At 45.0% G+C, this 24,971-nt stretch overlaps 1 pseudogene across 1 annotated transcript in view; it reads right to left on the bottom strand.

Moving 5' to 3' along the window:
* Positions 1 to 24,971, bottom strand: part of LOC311099868 (rab proteins geranylgeranyltransferase component A 2-like) — a 54,847-nt pseudogene that overhangs the window by 27,737 nt on the left and 2,139 nt on the right. Inside the window, exons 2-8 of the transcript in view lie at positions 16,351 to 16,417; positions 15,236 to 15,301; positions 14,578 to 14,625; positions 14,019 to 14,223; positions 13,477 to 13,599; positions 12,430 to 12,496; positions 9,625 to 9,862 (exon numbers count right to left, since the gene is read on the bottom strand). The product of the transcript in view is annotated as a rab proteins geranylgeranyltransferase component A 2-like (transcript). The remainder of the gene's footprint in view (positions 1 to 9,624; positions 9,863 to 12,429; positions 12,497 to 13,476; positions 13,600 to 14,018; positions 14,224 to 14,577; positions 14,626 to 15,235; positions 15,302 to 16,350; positions 16,418 to 24,971) is intronic.

The raw sequence follows: 24,971 nt of genomic DNA, 5'->3' as shown, positions 1-24,971 counted from the left end.
CCCATTCAGACGACAGGGAACCCCTTTTGATGTCATTAACCCTAACTGACAGACGTTTAAGCTGATATTACTCTAATTAACTGGCCACTGTCTGTCCCAATGATGCCATCCTCCGGCTGAAAAGGCGCCGCTGAAGCGCGGCCGGCCCTCACTCGCCCCCTTTTGGCTCCTGCGACATCACTCCGCATCGCTGCTAAATTAACAGTTGTGAAAATCCCGTCTGAGCCCCCGGTCTTTATAGCCTCTAAATGGCATTTCAGTTCCTATCAAGGCGGGAATCAGGGGACGTGATTTTTTAATATGGTGGCAAAACAATAGGGGCCATTAATAGCCGAACTCCGTGACAGCGCGCTCGGCGATGATTTATGAGTTTGTGTATAATTTGATTATGCTATTAATTCCACTGATTACAGCTGCAGCTAGTGTGGAGAAGGTCACATCCAAAATACATCTTCAACAACCCTCCTCTCCCCCCTCTTACAAAACAACTGCCTCCAACTAGTTATTTCTGTAATTAAAAGGTAATGTAACAAGAAGCAAAAATAAGCTTGCGGCACTAGCGGCAGCATCTCAAGCAAGGCAGAAATAAATAAAACAGTGAGCCCTTAAAGGCTGGCAGTCCCAATTTTCTTGACAACTCAAACCCATGCCTTATGATGATGGCAGGGAATGTATTTAGAAGTTTACACAGGACGTGTCCACCTCCAAGTACTGAATGCTGCCGTGTTTGCTAGACATCTCATCTCAGCTTCAGTCATGACAGTTAGGTCTGGGAGGTTTCTCTCAAGCTTGACAAGCCTGTAGGGCCATCAGGTGGTGTGCATACTTCATCCTCACATGGAGGAACACTAGAGATGGATTGTTCCTTTACAGTCCAGAGATAAGTCTAAAGTGTGTGTATTGAGGAGCACTGCTTAGCAATACCATGTGTTCAAGCTCACTTTTTGCACAGCATCCTCTTAAACAACTCCATGAGTCTTGACTGGGTCTCCTGAAACTCTGTAGTTGTTCCAGTGTTGAACAAACCTGAATAAACCCTTAAAGAGTGTTGAACTAAGCCCTGAATCAACCCTTAAAGAGTGTTGAACTAAGCCCCTGACCCTTAAAAAGGCTGTTGAACTGAAGCCCTGACTGAACCCTTATAAAGCCTGGTGGAACAGAAGCTGCAGGTTCTGTAGATACATGTATTCTTCCACCACGGCAGGTTTTAAAAGGTCCTGGGAGGATTTCAGATGGCTTTCATAGGGTTTTACCAGCAGTCAGAGATGTGGACAATAAATCCTCACCATGTCCAGGACACGCTAAACAAACAAAATGACGTTGCGTACACAGACCGCTTACCTGTCAAGATCATTGCCGGCAAATTCTGCTGTAATCTGGGGAGCTGGGTGTCAGAGTGGGGGGCTAATAGTTGGCCAATAATTAAAAGAAAACAAAGAGGCCTTCTGCACAAAATTAAATTGTTGGATAAATTATGTTTATTGCTCTATGAGTAGAAAAAAAAGAAGATGAGAGAGGACTGAATGCTCGACAAACAATCATCTGTACTAATTAATGCATTTCCCCATCCTCCCAATTGGTTTGATTCTGACTGCTGTCTGATTGCAGCGTGGCAATACAGCATGCAAATCAAAGAGTGTCACGGCCAAATGCTTTTTCAGGGTAAATGAATGGCGTTCAATCCCCCCCTCCCCACCCCACCGTGGTCACAAGCCATGGAACGGTGCGAGAGGCAAAGACGGAATACAGACTACGACAGTCAATGCGCCAAAGGTTATTTCCAAATTAAAAAGTCTTCCCTGTCAAAACTTGAGGAATAATCCAGGCAAGGACACAAAAGCATTTCATCACTTTATTAGCAGTGCTGCTCGCTGATCTGTGAATAACCTGGGAGAGTGAGCATTATTGAGTTTGAACAGCCATCTATCCATCCATCACCTGCAAGCAGGTATCACATTGATGGATGATCCCGCCTCCATACCTCTCACACCACTCTCTAGCTAACATTTCTTCTCCATCTCCCTCTCTTTTGTTTCTTCTTCCTCTCACTCTACCTCACACATTTTCTTCTTCCTTCCTTCCTCTTCTTCTCTCCATCCATTTCTTTACCAACTATTGTAACCTTAACTACCTCCACTATTTGGGAGGGGACGTTGAGAAAAAATGACCTCCTGACTACAGAGTCAGGCTTTGAACTCAAGGTGAGACATAATGATGTTTTTAATCTAAGATATAAAACTAGGGAGATTAAAGTAATAGCTAAATTCCTACTCATCACCGGTAGAACAAAATAAAGACATGGCAATCCAGTATGGAAAAATGCGAGAGAATGAGAGAGAGATGGTGACAGACAGGTGTGATCATGTGTCGGCTCTTTACCTTGCTTATCTGAACGTCAGAGAAGGAGATTAGAGGAAGGAGTGGGAATCAAATATGCAAATGACTGCGCCTCAAGCAGAGGAGCTTTATTAAAATTCAAAAAGTCAGGTAGAAGATGAATCCAACCTCTATATCCTACATGTTAGAGCTATGTCTCTACACCACAGGTAAAAACAGATGAGGAGGAAGACGTTACGGCTCTTAATATGTATTAATCACTTTCTATTCATTACTAGAACATTATAGCAAATGCCTTTTTTTTCCTTCTGAATAGTTTATTATAATATAATAAGCAACAACAAATCTGCAATAATTGCTTCAACCACAACCAGTCTTAGGGAATAGGCCTTTCATAATGCCCTCCTTTCCAACATAATTTTACTTAAGGTTCAAACCTGGTCCGTGTTATTACGCCTCTGAAACGTGAGGTGTGCAGCTATGATGGATTTAGTTGGATGCAAATTGATTGCATCCCAGATACACTACATGGCCAAGAGTATGTGGACACCTGCTTGTCGAACATCTCATTCAAAAATCATGGGCATTAATATTGAGTTGGTCCCCCATTTGCTGCCATAACAGCCTCCACTCTTCTGGGAAGGCTTTACATTAGATGTTGGAACATTGCTGCGGGGACTTGTTTCCATTCAGCCACAAGAGCATTAGTGAGGTCGGGCACTGATGTTGTGCAATTAGGCCTGGCTCACAATCGGCGTTCCAATTCATCCCAAAGGTGTTCGATGGGGTTGAGGTCAGGGCTCTGTGCAGGCCAGTCAAGGTCTTCCACACCGATCTCGACAAACCATTTCTGTATGGACCTCACTTTGTGCACGGGGGCATTATCATGCTGAAACAGGAAAGGGCCTTCCCCAAGTTGTTGCCACAAAGTTGGAGGCACAGAATCATCAGGAATGTAATTGTATGCTGTAGTGTTAAGATTTCCCTTCACTGGAACTAAGGGGCCTAGCCCGAACCATGAAAAACAGCCGCAGATCATTATTCCTCCTCCACCAAACTTTACAGTTGGCACTATGCATTCTGGCAGGTAGCGTTCTCCTGGCATCCGCCAAACCCAGATTTGTCCGTCGGACTGCCAGATAGTGAAGCGTGAATCATCACTCCAGAGAACGCGTTTCCACTGCTCCAGAGTCCAATGGCGGCAAGCTTTACACCACTCCAGCCGACGCTTGGCATTGTGCATGATGGTGATCTTAGGCTTGTGTGCGGCTGCTCGGCCATGGAAACCCATTTCATGACTCTCCCGACGAACAGTTCTTGTGCTGACGTTGCTTCCAGATGCAGTTTGGAACTCGGTAGTGAGTGTTGCAACCGAGGACAGACGCGTGTGTGGCCTACCACTTCGCAGCTGAGCCGTTTTTGAACTGACTTGTTGGAAAGGCAGCGTCCTATGACAGTGCCACATTGAAAGTCACTGAGCTCTTCAGTACGGGCCATTGTACTGCCAATGTTTGTCTATGGAGAATGCATGGCTGTGTGCTCGATTTTATACACCTGTCAGCAACTGGTGTGGCTGAAATAGCCGACTCCACTCATTTGAAGGGGTGTCCACATACTTTTGTATATATAGTGTATATCGGTGGCATGGCACTGACTTGGACAGCACTGCAGGTTCAATAGAACATGACCTATCTCCAAGGTGAAGGCTGCTCCGCCGTATAAAGTTCCTCTGGGGAGGTTTGCACCCAGCCATACATGCAACTCAACCCCGGGGCAAGTGTTAAAGGCTATGTCCAGCTGCATCCACAGCCTTTGGGGAGTTGTTCTCCCATTGTCTGGCTGTGAGCCATGATCCCCTGCAGTGTGAGCCATGATTACCATCCTCTCTCTCTCTCCCATCCTCTCGGTTTCTCTCTCTCTCTCTCTCCCATCCTCTCTCTCTCTCTCCCATCCTCTCGCTCTCCCTTCCCCATCTCTCTCTCTCGCTCTCTCTCAATTCAATTCAATTTCAATTTAAGGGCTTTATTGGCATGGGAAACGTATGTTAACATTGCCCAAGTAAGTGATGTAGATAGTAAACAAAAGTGAAATAAACAATAAATATTAACAGTAAACATTACACTCAGAAGTTCCAAAATAATAAATATATTTCAAATGTCATATTATGTATATATACAGTGTTGTAACAATGTGCAAATAGTTAAAGTACAAATGGGAAAATAAATAAACATAAATATGGGTTTCTCTCTCTCTCTCTCTCTCTCTCTCTCTCTCCCCCATCCATCACCAATCTTTGACCATTTAAATAGAAAACAATTCCAGTAAGGTACTTCATTGTAACCCAGAAATGATTTGATTGAGATATATATATATATATATATATACAGTGGGGAGAACAAGTATTTGATACACTGCCGATTTTGCAGGTTTTCCTACTTACAAAGCATGTAGAGGTCTGTAATTTTTATCATAGGTACACTTCAAATGTGAGAGACGGAATCTAAAACAAAAATCCAGAAAATCACATTGTATGATTTTTAAGTAATTAATTTGCATTTTATTGCATGACATAAGTATTTGATCACCTACCAACCAGTAAGAATTCCGGCTCTCACAGACCTGTTAGTTTTTCTTTAAGAAGCCCTCCTGTTCTCCACTCATTACCTGTATTAACTGCACCTGTTCGAACTCGTTACCTGTATAAAAGACACCTGTCCACACACTCAATCAAACAGACTCCAACCTCTCCACAATGGCCAAGACCAGAGAGCTGTGTAAGGACATCAGGGATAAAATTGTAGACCTGCACAAGGCTGGGATGGGCTACAGGACAATAGGCAAGCAGCTTGGTGAGAAGGCAACAACTGTTGGCGCAATTATTAGAAAATGGAAGAAGTTCAAGATGACGGTCAATCACCCTCGGTCTGGGGCTCCATGCAAGATCTCACCTCGTGGGGCATCAATGATCATGAGGAAGGTGAGGGATCAGGCCAGAACTACACGGCAGGACCTGGACAATGACCTGAAGAGAACTGGGACCACAGTCTCAAAGAAAACCATTAGTAACACACTACGCCGTCATGGATTAAAATCCTGCAGCGCACGCAAGGTCCCCCTGCTCAAGCCAGCGCATGTCCAGGCCCGTCTGAAGTTTGCCAATGACCATCTGGATGATCCAGAGGAGGAATGGGAGAAGGTAATGTGGTCTGATGAGACAAAAATATAGCTTTTTGGTCTAAACTCGCCGTGTTTGGAGGAAGAAGAAGGATGAGTACAACCCCAAGAACACCATCCCAACCGTGAAGCATGGACGTGGAAACATCATTCTTTGGGGATGCTTTTCTGCAAAGGGGACAGGAAGACTGCACCTTATTGAGGGGAGGATGGATGGGGCCATGTATCGCGAGATCTTGGCCAACAACCTCCTTCCCTCAGTAAGAGCATTGAAGATGGGTCGTGGCTGGGTCTTCCAGCATAACAACGACCCGAAACACACAGCCAGGGCAACTAAGGAGTGGCTCCGTAAGAAGCATCTCAAGGTCCTGGAGTGGCCTAGCCAGTCTCCAGACCTAAACCCAGGGGCGGTGTGTTCATTAGGGCGATATGGGCGACGCACTGCCAAACGGGAAAAGGAAGGGATTTTTTTTCTAATCAATTATATCACGGCAACAGTAGTTATCAGTGTTCTAATCTAGACGTCTGATCTGCCACTAAATGTCCAATCAGGCTAAAGTCGTGCTTCAAATGTCCCCGCCCGTTTTGGGGCGATTTCAGTCAGGTTGAAAATCGCCCAGAAGTCTCTCATAGCCTCTAATGTAAAATCAATTTTTTTCAAATATCAGAGCTTTCAATACAATCTCTATGGGTTTCTGAGGGCTTGCACTTACGCGCTTTCGTCATACGTAACATAACCATGAACGTAACTAAGAAAAGAGCGGGTAGCCTCATCAATCAATTCACTACTACTGTCAAAATGGCTAGCCTTCAGTGCAACTCGATTGTCTCTTTGAAAGAAGTTCCTTTTTGTCGGCGAACAAATCAAGATAAATTGGCAACGAAACAATTAGGACCTCCCAGACCAAATTTAATAATTCAACAGGTTTCTACTAAGCAGAGTCGTGAACACTGTCTACGAGAATCGAGACGACCTCATAGAATGTTTTGAAGCCATTCGGACGGGTTCATTGGGTTCATTTGACCAGCCCACCGTGAGAGAGGCATCTGGCTACGTGAGGATGCTACATGATGAAGATTTTATTTTTTTCCTGCGGCTTTTTCACAAAATCATGCCCCACGTCGACATTCTGTACCAGAAGCTACAGAAGAAGGACATCGATGCTGTCTTTATCAAACGTGCCCTCGACAGCTTCACAAGCAGTGTGCAGGCCATAAGGTAAGATTAAACAATATCATTCGATCTTTCTCAAAGCAGAGCTTTATTTGAAAATGTATGCATGAAAGGAGACTGCATTTGTGTTTGAAATTACATTATTCTCATTATATATGGCCAGTGGTGTAATCTATCTTATTTTATATACTATGTGTACTGTACAGTGGTGCTCATAAGTGTATGAACACATTCTAAAGTTGACTAAAAAGAGGAATACAAAAATTAAAAAAATCATCTTTTGGAAATTGATCTTAATGACTTAATTTAAAAAGTTGGAAAATCCAACCTTTAAGGACACCAATTTTATTTTATTTTTTATTCCTCTTTTTAGTCAACTTTAGCATGGGATCATAAGCTTATGAGCACCACTGTATACTGTGCTGAACATCCAGGCTATGTGAGACACAAAGGCTAACTTAAACACTAAAGACTTTATGCATCCCTGCCCATTTTAAGTGGAACTGAAGTATTTGTACTATACATGGATACATTGCATATACCTGTGCATCACATAGACAACAGTACTGTACAAAGCCAACAAACACATTGGTCTGTTTGCCTTCAGGGACTCCTCTCAACAGCAGCTGCAAGAAGCAACAGGAGCCAAAAGACCCAGAACAGCTTTGAGAGAAGAGGAGAAGCAGAGGCTGTCTGAAGAGGTCTGCAACACCATCCTGGATCACACCAAAGAAAGGTTCTCTTTCTCTGGCCACCTTGTGAGTGCTACTTTACTGCAAGCAGACATGTTTGAAAGGTACTGCCATTCATTTCCTGATGAGGCTCTGAATGCCACTGTGAATGCATACCCCATGCTGAGCAAGGCAAAGCTCAAGACAGAACTATCTCTGATCTATGAGAATCCTGAATTCAAGGGATGCTGTGGTGCACTGGCACTGTACCAGGTTCTCATGAGCTACAACCTCCAGGAGACGTTCTCTGAGACTGTGACTCTGTTGAACATCCTCATAACTACTCCCATGACAACAGCTGAAGCTGAGAGATGTTTCTCAACTTTGACACGAGTTAAGACATTCCTGCGAAATTCAATGGGCCAGGAACGTCTGAATGCACTGGCCATGCTTTCCATGGAGAGGGAACTAGTCCTCAGCATGCCTGATTTCAATGAGAAAGTCATTGAACGCTTTGCTGTATTGAAACAGAGAAGAGAACAGTTTCAGTACAAGTAATGTAGCCTCTCTCTCTCTTTGTCCCTCCCTGTCTGTCTCTTTAACACACACACGCCCAAATCAGTTCACAGTTGATGTTGTTTAAAATAGTTATTTTTCATTTTAAAAAAAGTTTTTAAAAAAATAATCTGTTCATGTTCATTTTTACAAATCTATACAATTGGCCAGAATATGGTTGTTCATATTTACAAATCTATACAATTGGCCAGAATATGGTTGTTCATTTTTACAAAGCCATACAGATAGCTGTGTTTACCTTTTCTAGAAATTACTTTCAAATTCTGTTTTCAGGCAAAATGTCTATCACTGTTCATTTTCACAAATCTATACAAGAGGGCAGAATATGGAAGTCTATAAAAATGTCTTATTACCAATAACTTGCATCAATGTTTTCAGTAGCCTCTATCAAAAGCTCCTGCTTGCTTGTTGTGAATTATGCTCAGGTGCACATATTTCCAATTCAACCATGAGGCAAAAAATGTGGTAAAAGCTCTTGTTGATCCTGCAATCTGAACAAATACCAAGATGCTGTATTTTCAGCTGATATTTCATTTGTTTATGGAAATGCATATTGTTTATGCAGTGTTGAGGAATGTGAAAGAACACCCTTGATTATTTTTACTGTGATAACTTATTTTGATTTTGTAAGCCAACACTTTTGAGATCAGTCAATAAATGCTTCTGGTATTGACTTATATGCTGCCCCTGTCTTCATGTTGTTGCTGGACATATCTTTTTAAAAATGTGTGTAGGTCACCTAAATCATCAGAAAAATTGCCCCCCCTGAGAATTTTTTCAGGAGCCGCCACTGCCTAAACCCAATAGAAAATCTTTGGAGGGAGCTGAAAGTCCATATTGCCCATTGACAGCCCCGAAACCTGAAGGATCTGGAGAAGGTCTGTATGGAGGAGTGGGCCAAAATCCCTGCTGCAGTGTGTGCAAACCTGGTCAAAACCTACAGGAAACGCATGATCTCTGTAATTGCAAACAAAGGTTTCTGTACCAAATATTAAGTTCTGCTTTTCTGATGTAACAAATACTTATGTCATGCAATAAAATGCAAATTAATTACTTAAAAAGCATACAATGTGATTTTCTGGATTTTTGTTTTAGATTCCGTCTCTCACAGTTGAAGTGTACCTATGATAAAAATTACAGACCTCTACATGCTTTGTAAGTAGGAAAACCTGCAAAATCGGCAGTGTATCAAATACTTGTTCTCCCCACTGTATATACACACTGAGTGTACAAAAACATTAGGAACACCTTCCTAATATTGAGTTACACCCCCCTTTTGCCCTCAGAACAACCTCAATTCGTCTGGGCATGGACTCTACAAGGTGTCGAAAGCGTTCCACAGAGATGCTGGCCCATGTTGACTCCAATGCTTTCCACAGTTGTGTCAAGTTGGCTGGATGTCCTTTGGGTGGTGGACCATTCTTGATACATATGGGAAACTGTTGAACGTGAAAAACCCAGCAGTGTTGCAGTTCTTGACACACTCAAACCGGTGCACCTGGCACCTACTACCATACCCCGCCTGGCACCTACTACCATACCCCATTCAAAGGCACTTAAATATTTTGTCATCTACACTGATTGAAGTGGATTTAACAAGTGACATCAATAAGGGATCATAGCTTTAACCTGGATTCACCTGGTCAGTCTGTGTCAGTGTATATTTGTCTGCAATGGACCTTTAACACAGACATAAGGAGCCACTGACCTGCAGAAGCACTGAGGGATCTACCCCGGCCGTAGAGGGGAAACAGGAAGGGCGTGTTGCCGTAGCGCCCCAGACAACACAGGAAGTGCTGCGTTGCTCTCAGGCCCTCCCCCATGCAGATCTCCGGGGTCACCATGGTGATGGAGTGCAGGATGAAATGCTGCAGGTTCTCCGTCAGCTTCTTGGTCTGTAGGAAGACCCAGAAGGAATGCTCTGAGAAGTCTGGAGAGAGAGGAGAGCAAGGAATACCACTGGAGAAAAGGTAGAGGAGTGAGGGATAGAGGACAGGGATAGAGAGAAAGAGAGGACTGGAGAGAGAGGACTGGGGGTAGAAGACTGGGATAGAGAGAGAAAGGCCTGGAGAGACAGGACTGGGGGGTAGAAGATTGGGGTAGAGGACTGGGGGTAGAAGGCTGGGGGTAGAGGACTGGTGGTAGAGGACTGGGATATAGAGAGAGGGTGGTAGAGGACTGGCATATAGCGAAAGGGTGGTAGAGGACTGGGATATTGTGAGAGGGTGGTAGAGGACTCGTATAGAGAGAGAGGGTGGTAGAGGACTGTGATATTGTGAGAGGGTGGTAGAGGACTGGGATATAGAGAGAGGGTGGTAGAGGACTGGCAAATAGAGAGAGTGTGGTAGAGGACTGGCATATAGAGAGAGGGTGGTAGAGGACTGGCATATAGAGTGAGGGTGGTAGAGGACTGGGATATAGAGAGAGGGTGGTAGAGGACTGGGACATTGTGAGAGGGTGGTAGAGGACTGAGATATAGAGAGAGGGTGGTAGAGGTCTGGGATATAGAGAGTGTGATATAGAGAGGGTAGTAGAGGACTGTGATATAGTGAGAGGGTGGTAGAGGACTGGCATATAGAGAGAGGGTGGTAGAGGACTGGCATATAGAGAGAGGGTGGTAGAGATCTGGCATATAGAGAGAGGGTGGTAGAGGACTGGCATATAGAGAGAGGGTGGTAGAGGCCTGGGATATAGAGAGAGGGTGGTAGAGGACTGGGATATTGTGAGAGGGTGGTAGAGGACTGGCAAATAGAGAGAGTGTGGTAGAGGACTGGCATATAGAGAGAGGGTGGTAGAGGACTGGCATATAGAGTGAGGGTGGTAGAGGACTGGGATATAGAGAGAGGGTGGTAGAGGACTGGGACATTGTGAGAGGGTGGTAGAGGACTGAGATATAGAGAGAGGGTGGTAGAGGTCTGGGATATAGAGAGTGTGATATAGAGAGGGTAGTAGAGGACTGTGATATAGTGAGAGGGTGGTAGAGGACTGGCATATAGAGAGAGGGTGGTAGAGGACTGGCATATAGAGAGAGGGTGGTAGAGATCTGGCATATAGAGAGAGGGTGGTAGAGGACTGGCATATAGAGAGAGGGTGGTAGAGGCCTGGGATATAGAGAGAGGGTGGTAGAGGACTGGGATATTGTGAGAGGGTGGTAGAGGACTGAGATATAGAGAGAGGGTGGTAGAGGACTGGGATATTGTGAGAGGGTGGTAGAGGACTGAGATATAGAGAGAGGGTGGTAGAGGGACTGGGATATTGTGAGAGGGTGGTAGAGGACTGGGATATTGTGAGAGGGTGGTAGAGGACTGGGATATTGTGAGAGGGTGGTAGAGGACTGGCATATAGAGAGTGTGATATAGAGAGAGGGTGGTAGAGGACTGGCATATAGAGAGAGGGTGGTAGAGGACTGGCATATAGAGAGAGGGTGGTAGAGGACTGGGATATTGTGAGAGGGTGGTAGAGGACTGGGATATTGTGAGAGCGTGGTAGAGGACTGGGATATTGTGAGAGGGTGGTAGAGGACTGGCATATAGAGAGTGTGATATAGAGAGAGGGTGGTAAAGGACTGGGATATAGAGAGAGGGTAGTAGAGGACTGAGATATAGAGAGAGGGTGGTAGAGGACTGGGATATTGTGAGAGGGTGGTAGAGGACTGGGATATTGTGAGAGTGTGGTAAAGGACTGGGATATTGTGAGAGCGTGGTAGAGGACTGGGATATAGAGAGAGGGTGGTAGAGGACTGGCATATAGAGAGAGGGTGGTAGAGGCCTGGGATATAGAGAGGGGGTGGTAGAGGACTGGGATATTGTGAGAGGGTGGTAGAGGCCTGGGATATAGAGAGAGGGTGGTAGAGGCCTGGGATATAGAGAGAGGGTGGTAGAGGCCTGGATATAGAGAGGGGGTTGGTAGAGGACTGGGATAGAGAGAGAGAGAGAGAGAGAGAGAGAGAGAGAGAGAGAGAGAGAGAGAGAGAGAGAGAGAGAGAGAGAGAGAGAGAGAGAGAGAGAGAGAGAGAGAGAGAGAGAGAGAGAGAGAGAGAGAGAGAGAGAGAGAGAGAGAGAGAGAGAGAGAGAGAGAGAGAGAGAGAGAGAGAGAGAGAGAGAGAGAGAAGAGAGAGAGAGAGAGAGAGAGAGAGAGAGAGAGAGAGAGAGAGAGAGAGAGAGAGAGAGAGAGAGAGAGAGAGAGAGGGTTGTATGAAAAATAAAACAGCGGGGACGGGGGTGGGGACAGGGGCGACAGGGTGGTTTGAGTGGGGTCAAATATGGGACAGCTATCTTGAGCAGAGTGATTGAAGTACTCAAATTAAAAACCCATGGTCATAACCACCACTCAGTAAATGAAATGTACAGACATTACTTTTATATTATCTTAAGAGATTAAATAGCTGTTTGTGCCACAGCATTAATCAGACATTAATCGGATAGTCACTTAAATCTGTCAGATCTTGTATCTCAGCTGAACATCTGTGTGTTTGTGTGTGTGTGTTGTGTATTCCACTTTCCCGTTGCGGTAGGCGAGGATGTGGGATGAGGAGGTCCACCAATGAGCCACGAGAGAACATGAGCTGGGGACGGTCACAATATAACAATATAACGAAGAACCTGCATCAAATAGTTTATTAGGTTCACCCATCTACACCCATCTAGTCCTCCAGAACAGCCGTGTGCCAGGAAAACATTCCTCACACCATTACACCACCGCCACCAGCCTGTACCGTTGATACCAGGCAGGATGGGGCCATGGACTCATGCTGCTAACGCCAAATCCTGACTCTGCCATCAGCATGACACAACAGGAACCGGGATTCGTCAGACCAGGCAATGTTTTTCCACTCCTCAATTGTCCAGTGTTGGTGATGGCGTGCCCACTGGAGCCGCTTCTTCTTGTTTTTAGCTGATAGGAGTGGAACCCGTTGAGGTCGTCTGCTGCAATAGCCCATCCGTGACAAGGACCGACGAGTTGTCCATTCCGAGATGCCATTCTGCACACCACTGTTGTACTGCACCGTTATGTGTCTATTTGTGGCCCGCCTGTTAGCTTGCACGTTTCTTGCCATTCTCCTTCGACCTCTCATCAACGAGCTGTTTTCGCCAACAGGACTGCCGCTGACTGGATATTTGTTTGTTTGTCGCACCATTCTCTGTAAACCCTAGACACTGTCGTGCGTGAAAAGTCCAAGAGGCTGATCGTATCTGAGATACTGGAACCGGCGCCTGGCACCGACGATCATACCACGCTCAAAGTTGCTTAGGTCACTTGTTTTGCCCATTCTAACATTCAATCTAACAGTAACTGAATCTCTCAATGACCGTCTGCCTGCTTTATATAGCAAGCCACGGCCACGTGACTCACCGTCTGTAGGAGTGAACCATTTTCATGAACAGGGTGGCCACTGAGTGTATATTCGCTGTATTATTTAAAATGGTCTGGCCTTACAGTCAATCAAACATTAGGTTACACACAAAAATACAGTTACACAGTTAATTTGGATAATTGCTAGTCACGCAGTCATCGAATCCTAAATGTTTCATCTACTGTACCAACCTTAGACATGAGGTCAATGTTGAACCTTTTTCTTGGGCTCTGGTTGGCTCTCAGCTGGAGAGGGGCTGGCCTGCTCCTGGTACTCTCCCTGGGTCTCCTCTGCCTGGGGGCCACCTCTCCCTCCTGTTGGTTCTGTTCTGCCTGGGGGGCCACCTCTCCCTCCTGTTGGTTCTGTTCTGCGTGGGGGCCACCTCTCCCTCCTGTTGGTTCTGTTCTGCCTGGGGGGCCACCTCTCCCTCCTGTTGGTTCTGTTCTTCCTGGGGGTCCACCTCTCCCTCCTGTTGGTTCTGTTCTGCCTGGGGGGCCACCTCTCCCTCCTGTTGGTTCTGTTCTGCCTGGGGGGTCACCTCTCCCTCCTGTTGGTTCTGTTCTTCCTGGGGGTCCACCTCTCCCTCCTGTTGGTTCTGTTCTGCCTGGGGGGCCACCTCTCCCTCCTGTTGGTTCTGTTCTGCCTGGGGGGCCACCTCTCCCTCCTGTTGGTTCTGTTCTGCCTGGGGCGCCACCTCTCCCTCCTGTTGGTTTTGTTCTGCCTGGGGCGCCACCTCTCCCTCCTGTTGGGTCTGTTCTGCCCCAGCATCAGGTCCAGGGGCTGGAGACGCCTCATCAATGTGCACCACTGGCTCTTCCTCCTCCACAGAGCTGCTCTCTCCCAGACACCTCTCTATCCCCCCCTCTGAGTCTGGGGTTTGAGGGAAGGACCAAGCTGCAGCCATAGAGCCCTTCCCCTCCTCCTCCTCAGGCTCTTCACTGCCCACACAACACACAGCTGGTTATGAGGACATTAAACGGGTTTGTAGGTGTGGACACAACTAGAATGGCTGTTGGCATTGCTGTGTAGGCTAATTCCCTTAGGTGGAGCTTTCTGTAGTCCTCTATTCTAAATGAAGCCCTCATCAAGGAGATTGATTTCGTATTATTGTATTTTCTTGTGATTTTTTTTTGGTATTCTTTCTTAAAACTGCATTGTTGGTTAAGGGCTTGTAAGTAAGCATTTCACTGTAAGGTGTATTCGGCGCATGTGACATGAATGGAGTAAAAGTGTGGTAGAGGTTTGTCCCGTGTGTGTGTGTTGACCTGTCACGTGGCTTCAGTGGTACCTACCTGGCGTAGCAGAACACCTCTAGGTTAGAGATAGACGTGTCCACAGAGCTGTGTGCACGCATGCACAGACACACACACACAGACACACACACACACACACAGACACACACACACACACAGACATATACACACACACACAGACATATACACACACACACAGACATATACACACACACAGACATATACACACACACATACACACAGACACACACACACACACAGACACATACACACACAGACACATACACACACACACAGACACACACACACACACACACACACACACACACACACACACACACACACACACACACACACACACACACACACACACAGACACAGACACAGACACACACACACACACAGACACACACACACACACATACACAGACACACACACACACAGACACACACACAGACACACACACACACACACACACACACATCCTTATGCCAAAGCCTCTCACAATAACCCTCAGGACAATCACAGTTAACACATTATTTTGTGAAAGGTCAAAGCAGATGTAGCACATCATCACAAAGCATTACATGAACATTTAACCAATGTGACTTATTCACACCTCCAATTAGTCACATTGGTTAAATGTTCATGTAATGCTTTGTGATGATGTGCTACATTTAGAAGAACACTTCGTACTCCTCGATCCAGGACAGCAGTCCACTGAATGTGAAACTGGCCCAGTTTCCAGCATAGTACTTTCTCCTGTAGGATTGAGCATATGTAAGAATTGGGATCATGTCATTTTTCATACCTTGTACACAATCATGCACATTTAACTTGTCAATAAATCAATTTTAATGAACAAGTGTACATAATATTCACCCCAGTACACTAATCTAGCGCACTTGATTCTAATAATTAGCTGGTTGATAAGCTGAATCAGGTTAGTTACAACTGGGGTTGGAGCGAAAACCTACAGGATGGTATCTCTCCAGAAGCAGGGTTGGAGTTAAAACCTACAGGATGGTATCTCTCCAGAAGCAGGGTTGGAGAGCCCTGGCCTAGGCTATTTGGCATTTGTATCTAAATTCATTATCATACAGAATGAACCCCTAACCAGAGCAACATCTCTCCCTAGTGCTATCCAATATACACTAACACAGCTCCCTCACCCTTACCCAGCTCCCTCAACCCTTCAGACTCACCCTAACCCATCTCCCTCACCCCTTCAGACTCACCCTTACCCAGCTCCCTCACCCCTTCAGACTCACCCTAACCCAGCTCCCTCACCCCTTCAGACTCACCCTTACCCAGCTCCCTCAACCCTTCAGACTCACCCTAACCCATCTCCCTCACCCTTACCCAGCTCCCTCAACCCTTCAGACTCACCCTTACCCATCTCCCTCACCCCTTCAGACTCACCCTTACCCATCTCCCTCACCCCTTCAGACTCACTCTTACCCAGCTCCCTCACCCCCTTCAGACTCACCCTTACCCAGCTCCCTCACCCCTTCAGACTCACCCTTACCCAGCTCCCTCACCCCTTCAGACTCACCCTAACCCATCTCCCTCACCTCTTCAGACACCCTAACCCAGCTCCCTCACCCCTTCACCCATCTCCCTCACCCACTCAGACTCACCCTAACCCAGCTCCCTCATACCTTCCAGGCTCCCTCACCCCTTCACCCCCACCCCCACCCAGCTCCCTGACCCCTTCACCCCCACCCAGCTCCCTCACCCCCTCAGACTCACCCTTACCCAGCTCCCTCACCCCCTCACCCGACCCAGCTCTCTCACCCCCTCAGACTCACCTGTCAACATGCAAGACCCTCTGTCCAACACGGGAGCAGGCAGCTGCAATGACAGACTCAGAGAGGCCTAGAAATGAACAGAGACAGTAGACATATTTTCAGGCCCAAGATGAAGCCCTTCAATCCATTATCTCCACATGGCTTTTGTCTGAATGGCATGGTTTATTCAATTTGAGTAATGCTTTCCAATTCAACCTGAACCCATTGACAAGCAGTACACTGCATTAACGGCGCTGGCTCATTCAGGTACTAGTGATGAGTATTTATTTGAGTGTATTGCTTATTCTATTGTCAATGGGAGAGAAATGTCTAGAATGAGACTCTTAGGCCATTTGGAGTCCTATTGGAGTTGGCAGCTGGCAGTTGAACAAGGTTCATGAAATATAAGCATAAAATAAAATGAGTTCCATTTGAATAGCACTATGTTTTCCCCCCAGGGGGAGAAAGCAGCATCCTCTGATGAGGAGCACACCAAGGAAACATCCACCCTGGGGTTCATTTAAACAAGTGAAAGAGGTTGATGACAAAAGGTGAAATGGCCAGACAGAGGCAGAGGAGTCTGGCCACAAAGGCTGCGTTTACACAGGCAGCCTAATTCTGATATTTTTTCCACAAATGTGTCTTTTTTTCTCCAATAATTGGGCAAAAGATCAGAATTGGGCTGCCTGTGTAAACGCAGCCAGAGAGAGGGGATAGGTAAGCGAGATTGAGAGGCAGTGCCACAGATAGAGCCCAGAAAACAACCCCATTAAGCCACCAAGGCATCCTGGTCTCTCCATCCCTCTTCCTCCTCATCTGGCCTTGCACCGTCCCATCTCACACACACAATGGGAAAGTGATTTATTCTCACGTACATGCCCCCACTTCCACACCTCTCCCTGTGTCATTTAACAGAGAGCATCTCCCAGCCCCAACAGAAAGCCAGATTACATTGTTCCACATTGTCCTGTGTGCTCCTTCCACATAGCCTACACTGTCCAATCATCATCACCATTTCAACATTAGGCCTATAGACTACAGAACTACTTGTGTATGGGTGGTCCTCTGTAGCTCAGCTGGTAGAGCACGGCGCTTGTAACGCCAAGGTAGTGGGTTCGATCCCCGGGACCACCCATACACAAAAATGTATGCACGCATGACTGTAAGTCGCTTTGGATAAAAGCGTCTGCTAAATGGCATATTATTACTTACACAGCAGTAGGCTGTGGTTGCATCACCAAAGATGATGCAAGAACATGGAGTAAAGCTATCCAGTGGCCACTCCTATCAATGTTGGTACAGCAAAGAGAACACTGAAAGTGGACACAACTAGAAAACACACTCTTTCTCAATTAACTACCCTGTGGGGAAAATAACAACATGGTTGTACATTTCTACCCACCAGGCCATTCTTGAGATGTCTTTAAAAAGTGTAAATAATCTCAGATGCCATCTTTTAATGCCATTTATCGTGTCTGGTATTGATTTTTCCACATCATATTTGTTAAAGACAAACATTACCTAGTTGCCATAAAGCATTGATGCCACACAGACAGACCTCATAAATAATAGATCTGGCCGGCAGGACTTTGATGACCGAGCAAAGCCAGAAATGCTTTCAGCAGGAATTGTATGAAATCATAAATCACTCTTCATTTCAGAGAACATTCCAAAATGGATTCTCTCTCTCTCTCCACCTTGAAAGTCATTTGAGGTGTTATTTATAGTCTGGCTGAGAGCGCTTGGGAAGGCAGAAGGGGCTAGCAGCACACAGGGAGCAGGATGGGAAGGCACTTCAGTCAACAGTAACACCACCCCCATTCATCCTCATCCCTCTGTCACTGGTGCACACAGACATACACGCAGGTTCGGCCTATAGGCTATAGCGTAGGTCAGTCACAGAACAGCATCTGTTGCCATACAGAGATTAAGCTACGCAATTTGAATGAATAGTCCAGGAATGGAGTCAATCTGAGGGCATAGCCTAATTGCCATTATGGCTGCGTTTACACAGGCAGCCCAATTCTGATTTTGCCACTAATTGGACTTTTGACCAGTCAGATCAGATATTTTGCCTATAATTGGGCAAAAGATCAGAATTGGGCTGCCTGTGTAAACACAGCCTTAGAGATTGTAGGGATTGTAAAAATATGTGAATATTTGATACCTAGAAGAGATGAGAAGAAGTGTGAGAAAAAAACTATTAATTTGCTGATCATAATGATGTCATCCATATAGGAGCAAATTAACATACAGCAGAGCCAGGACAATACCAGTATCGTGATATTTTTTTCCATGGCAAAAATGAAAACACGAAGCAGTCCAAATTCTTTTGCTGTACGTAAAATATTGTGTGCTGTAGTTTAGAAAATAAATAAATGTGACTCTGGATGACAACAATGTTTGTTTCCAACATTAGGGCTGTTTTTCCTAAAGAAGTCAAATCCCATACGTGTTTTTGTTTCCTTGCCACTACACTAGCTTAACGAGTGATACTGGTATCGTCCCGGCTCCATTGTACAAATGTAGCCTATTCCGCCGTATGTCAAGTGTTGCTGCAGATTCTAGGACATTCTGATTAAAATGAACTTCGGCCCGTTCATTTTCGTCTAACTATGAAGTCTTCAAAGTTTATAGACTTTCTTTCTCACTCAGTCCGGTCGGCCCATATTTTGTATTTTATTTTTACAAGCAGCATACAATACAAGGTGACGATAAACCAGTAACGCCATTTTGTTTTGTGTTGTGTCATTAGACAATTCGTTTTTGTTTTTTTTACCTGACGAATAAGCAAGAAGTCTAAGTGCAAGTCAGAGATGTGTCAACTAGTAAAGCTGGTGATTGTTGGCTCTGTTCTATAATCACGTCCTGCTAATGGAGGCCCTTCCTGGCAGTGGAGGTTCCAACAAGATGGATAGTTACATTAACACAACAGCAGGGAACGGCTCAGCGAGTTGCCGGCCCCGTTTGCTTTATTGCATCTCTATTGAGACTCTGCACAAGACCAGTTCCTCTATGAGATCGGGAGTAAATTGTGCATCTCAGTCACTGCCGTCCCGGGAACGGGAACACAATCGATTTGCCTCTGATGATAACATTCCACATTAAACTAACGACTGGACAAAAGAGAAGCAATGGCCCAGGGATGCTATGCTGATTTTTTAAAAATCAAGGTAAAATGTTGACAATTACAACAGCAGAAGCAGAAGGGCCAAATATTTGTAAAGAGGAGAATTAGGCCTACAATTGGCTAGACTCCATTTAAGAAACTTTCAGACTTTCAATGTACAGATGTCCAACAGAGAATTATCTACGCAGACCTGAGGTCCCCTGTGCCATTCTGCGCCAACCCATGGTGAACGTCAGGTGTGTGTGAATTGGGGACTGATGGGGTGCAACCAACAGGAACACCCTGCCTCACACAGGTAAAGGACCAGCAGATGGAAAATACATGTCATTAGGGGGCCACTATATTCATGAACAACTGTTTCCTGTCCACAGACATTGTTTGTCTTGGATTTGTGTGCAGAGGCTGGGGAACCTGGAAAACACGCTTGTCTGACCAACCTTGACACAGAACACTGCCTGCACTGAAATAGACTGGGTCATCAGTGCAGTCTTGTCACCCACAGTCTGAGGACCAGCTGGCTTAAAGTTTTGCTCCAGCAAAACCAGAAGTGGGCCAGAGATATTCAATTTGTACACAATCAATCATAGTGTTTAATTATAGCAATAGGCATCTGAACGGTCATATTTTTGTGTAAGATGGCATCACATTGATTAGAATAATCTGTGGCTGAAAATGAGTTCAAGCTATTTCTAGTCTGACGAACCTGATAATGAAATATTAAATGTCTTATCCTGTATTGTCTAGCTAGCATTTCTAACAGGTAGATTGGATCATCTATGTGGGAGTTGGACAGACACAGACAGTTCTTCATTTAATTGGCTAAAATAGGTTTAGCTTTCGCTACCCAACAGTAGCCTAGGCTGGCAATACAATGACAGTGCATGCCTCTCTGAAATGAGGGATGCCATTGCCTATAATGCTAGCTAGCTATTTGGCTGTGTTTACCTTGTGTGCCATGTGCAAACGTTGGTTGTTTGGGTTAGTTAGTCTTCCTATCAAACAGGGACACGATAGCAATAATTCATAATGAAAGCTGATAGCTATCTAACATTAGCTAGCATCACACAGATGTTGACATCAGTGGAGGCTGGTGGGAGGAGCTATAGGAGGATGGGCTCATTATAATGGCTGGAATGCTATAAATGGAATGGAGTCAAACATGTGGTTTTAATATGTTTGATGTGTTTGATACCATTCCATTTATTCCATTACAATGAGTCCGCCCTCTCATAGCTCCTCCCACCAGCCTCCACTGGTTGACGTCAAGATTCTGATGATCATGACATTGTCAATGCTAGTTATCTATGTTGAAATGGTGAGCCAAACGTTATGAAATAAATATTACGTGTTCAGAAAATGACATGAATTGCCATGTCGTTAGCTAGTTTTATATTCAAATGGTACACGTTGTTAGATATGCCCTACTCAGAGCTGCCAACTCTCACGCTTTCGCCGTGTAACACACGTTTTTGCCTGTTTTCACACGCACTCACGCCACACATCCAATTTCTTACGCCAAAAAAAATTGGCAGAGACTCGTTCGTTCCTTTTTTCAAACTCCCCGACGGTAGATGGCGCTGATGAGCGCCACTGAACCATATGCACTGCACCCTGAAGTTAGCGACAGAAGAAGAGATACCATTGCCGCGAAAGTCAACAGGAGAAGAAACGGTCACTACCTCAAGAAGTCTGATAAGAAGCTGAGCTGAGACTAGGTATGTAACAATGAAATGTTGTCCAATTGAGTACTCACTCTCTTAAACTTTAAATCTTGAAAGAAATTATTTGTTTGTGCGTGTGAACATGATTTAGTGTGGTGAATGTAAACTCAGCTGATTTCGAACAGGTAAGATATATTCCAAAGAATTTAACATAAATACAGGAAATGTGTGCAATAGAAGTAGGTATGTTTTTGTAACTGAGAGTAGAGTTATTAAACCAACATGACCATTTGAATTGTTTAAGGTTTCAAAGATGTCCCGTAAGAGACATTTGCCAGGACAAAAGCAAAACCTTTTAATTTATTTAAAGAACCAGCCAAGTGAGAAAAGACAGACAAACACACTGACAGAACAGCCAGAACGATTGATAGAAACGACAGGACAACAGACAGAGGAGCAACACAAAGGACAGAGAGAGCAGGAGACAGGACAGACTGACAAACAAGCAGAGGAGCAACAGACAGGATAGATTGACGCACATGCAGAGGAGCAACAGACAGGACAAATAGAACAACCAACAGGGCAGATGGAAGGAGACACAGAGGGACAGACAGAAGAGCCCCCCCCCAATCCAACAGCAGGGCCAGAAGAGTCGTGCTCTGGCTGGAGCAGCAAAATATAGATCCATTTTCAAAAATGAGTGGACCTCTTCATGGCCATTTATTACCAGAGGGAGCCTCAACACCCACTACTGGTGTGCAGTCTGCCGTATTGATAACTCATGTTGCCACCAGGGTGTGACAGATGTAGTGCGCCATATAAAAAGCAAAAGGCCACCAAGATAAGCAACGAGCTCTCCAGTCCACAGCCACAATATCCCAATATGCAATGGCCGTTCCATCTGTTGTGGGTACGTCTGCACAAGAGGTTAAGGTATGATATGTGTAATAATTCTGTCAAGGTTCAGTCAAGAGTTTTGTGTTCTAGTTGATCACGGTAAAGTCATGGTTGATAGTTTTGACTAATTTGTGGTTTGTATTTCAGTGTAGTACAGTCCAGTTTTCTTAATTTGAGATCTTAGTTGCTGAATGTGTTTTTTACCTGTGCCCTATTATCGCAGACGTCTATTTTAAATAAACGATGGTCTTTTGGGAGGATTAATAATTTTTAATTTCTTACAGACAAGAAGGGCTGAGGTCAAAATGACAGCTGGGTTGGTAGTTCACAATGTCCCCCTAGCCTTTGCGGACCACCTGGGGCCTCTCCTAAAAGAATGTTTCGGAGATTCGAAGACAGCGCAGGAGTACAGGTGTGCCAGGACTAAGTCATCCTGCATTACCAATGAAGCACTCGCACCATATTTCACACAGGAGCTTGTGAAGGAGATGAAAAAAGCCCCGTATACCCTTGTTACGGATGGGTCGAAAGACACTGGTATTTCACAAACTATTTGAGATTTTTCTCCTCTGCAAAACATGTGCTTTGTGTGTTTTTAAACATCTAATAACATGAACATCTGTATGATTCTAACTTGTCATTATAGGAGTGGAAAAGATGAACCCGCTTACTGTCCGGGTCTTCATGGGCAGCAAAGTTGTCCACCAGTTCTTAAATATGTGCACAACAAGTGGGACGAGCTGTGGGACGGCAAGTGAGATCTTCACCAAAATGAACTCCACCATAGAGGAGCATGGCATCCCTTGGGAGAACTGCATTGGTCTCTCAGTTGACAATGCAGCTGTGAACATTGGACCACGTAATTCCATTGCCTCTAGGGTGCTCCAGAAGCATCCCAACACCTATATTCATGGTTGTCCTTGTCATGTGGCACATAACACCGCCAAAGCTGCAGGAGTGGGATTTTTTAAAGTGAGTTAAGGCCTGATTTATCTTTACATGTAACTTTTTATTTGTATCCTAATTACGTGCGTTGACTGAATGTGTTATGATTGATTTATGCATTGCAGGTGTCCGGTTTTGATTTGGAGGATATGGTAGTGGACATCGGTTACTGGTTCAAGGGTAGCACAAATCGGAAAGGATACCTGACAGGTATGCATGTTTGATACTATTAAGTGTAATACTGAAATGCTGAGCTGTAGAAAATATATGATATGGATTTAATGTATAAAACAGAGTTTTGTGAGCTCCATGAAGCGGAGTACATGGAGGTCCTCCTGCATATCTCGGTCCGTTGGCTAAGCCTTGAACGTTGTGTGACAAGGATCCTGAGGCTGTATGAACCTCTGGCCAGCTACTACAAATCTGCAAGTATGGTCATCAATTTTCAATTTCATTATGCAGCAACTACATGGATTGTTAGTCACATACTTGTATTAATGACAACCTCTTGTTTTGTGTTATTTATTTATTGATTCAAGATGAAAATCAGGCCAGGTTCAAGAGACTTGTGCAGACATTCACTGACCCCATGACATAAGTGTACCTGCTGTTCTTCCAAGCCACCGTACCAACTTTCACTTCTTTCAACTTGCTGCTTCTGAGAGAGCAGTCATCAATATTTTTGTTACATGATGAGGTGGGATTGGATTTTGCAGTTTTTTCCATTCTGTGTTTCTTGCTGATATCTGCAGGGATCCTCTAAAACAGGTTTCACCTACTATTTTTGTAAATGTCTGTTATAGATGGTGAAATTCATACGCAAGCTACAGTGGGGAAAAAAAGTATTTAGTCAGCCACCAATTGTGCAAGTTATCCCACTTAAAAAGATGAGAGAGGCCTGTAATTTTCATCATAGGTACACGTCAACTATGACAGACAAAATTAGAAAAAAAAATCCAGAAAATCACATTGTAGGATTTTTAATGAATTTATTTGCAAATTATGGTGGAAAATAAGTATTTGGTCACCTACAAACAAGCAAGATTTCTGGCTCTCACAGACCTGTAACTTCTTCTTTAAGAGGCTCCTCTGTCCTCCACTCGTTACCTGTATTAATGGCACCTGTTTGAACTTGTTATCAGTATAAAAGACACCTGTCCACAACCTCAAACAGTCACACTCCAAACTCCACTATGGCCAAGACCAAAGAGCTGTCAAAGGACACCAGAAACAAAATTGTAGACCTGCACCAGGCTGGGAAGACTGAATCTGCAATAGGTAAGCAGCTTGGTTTGAAGAAATCAACTGTGGGAGCAATTATTAGGAAATGGAAGACATACAAGACCACTGATAATCTCCCTCGATCTGGGGCTCCATGCAAGATCTCACCCCGTGGGGTCAAAATGATCACAAGAACGGTGAGCAAAAATCCCAGAACCACACGGGGGGACCTAGTGAATGACCTGCAGAGAGCTGGGACCAAAGTAACAAAGCCTACTATCAGTAACACACTACGCCGCCAGGGACTCAAATCCTGCAGTGCGAGACGTGTCCCCCTGCTTAAGCCAGTACATGTCCAGGCCCGTCTGAAGTTTGCTAGAGTGCATTTGGATGATCCAGAAGAGGATTGGGAGAATGTCATATGGTCAGATGAAACCAAAATAGAACTTTTTGGTAAAAACTCAACTCGTCGTGTTTGGAGGACAAAGAATGCTGAGTTGCATCCAAAGAACACCATACCTACTGTGAAGCATGGGGGTGGAAACATCATGCTTTGGGGCTGTTTTTCTGCAAAGGGACCAGGACGACTAATCCGTGTAAAGGAAATAATGAATGGGGCCATGTATCGTGAGATTTTGAGTGAAAACCTCCTTCCATCAGCAAGGGCATTGAAGATGAAACGTGGCTGGGTCTTTCAGCATGACAATGATCCCAAACACACCGCCCGGGCAACGAAGGAGTGGCTTCGTAAGAAGCATTTCAAGGTCCTGGAGTGGCCTAGCCAGTCT

Source organism: Coregonus lavaretus, assembly GCF_964263955.1.
Source record: "Coregonus lavaretus genome assembly, chromosome: 24".
Classification (NCBI taxonomy): Eukaryota; Metazoa; Chordata; class Actinopteri; order Salmoniformes; family Salmonidae; genus Coregonus; species Coregonus lavaretus.
Note: the sequence above shows the minus strand (reverse complement) of the source record. Positions and strands in the feature narration are given on the sequence as shown.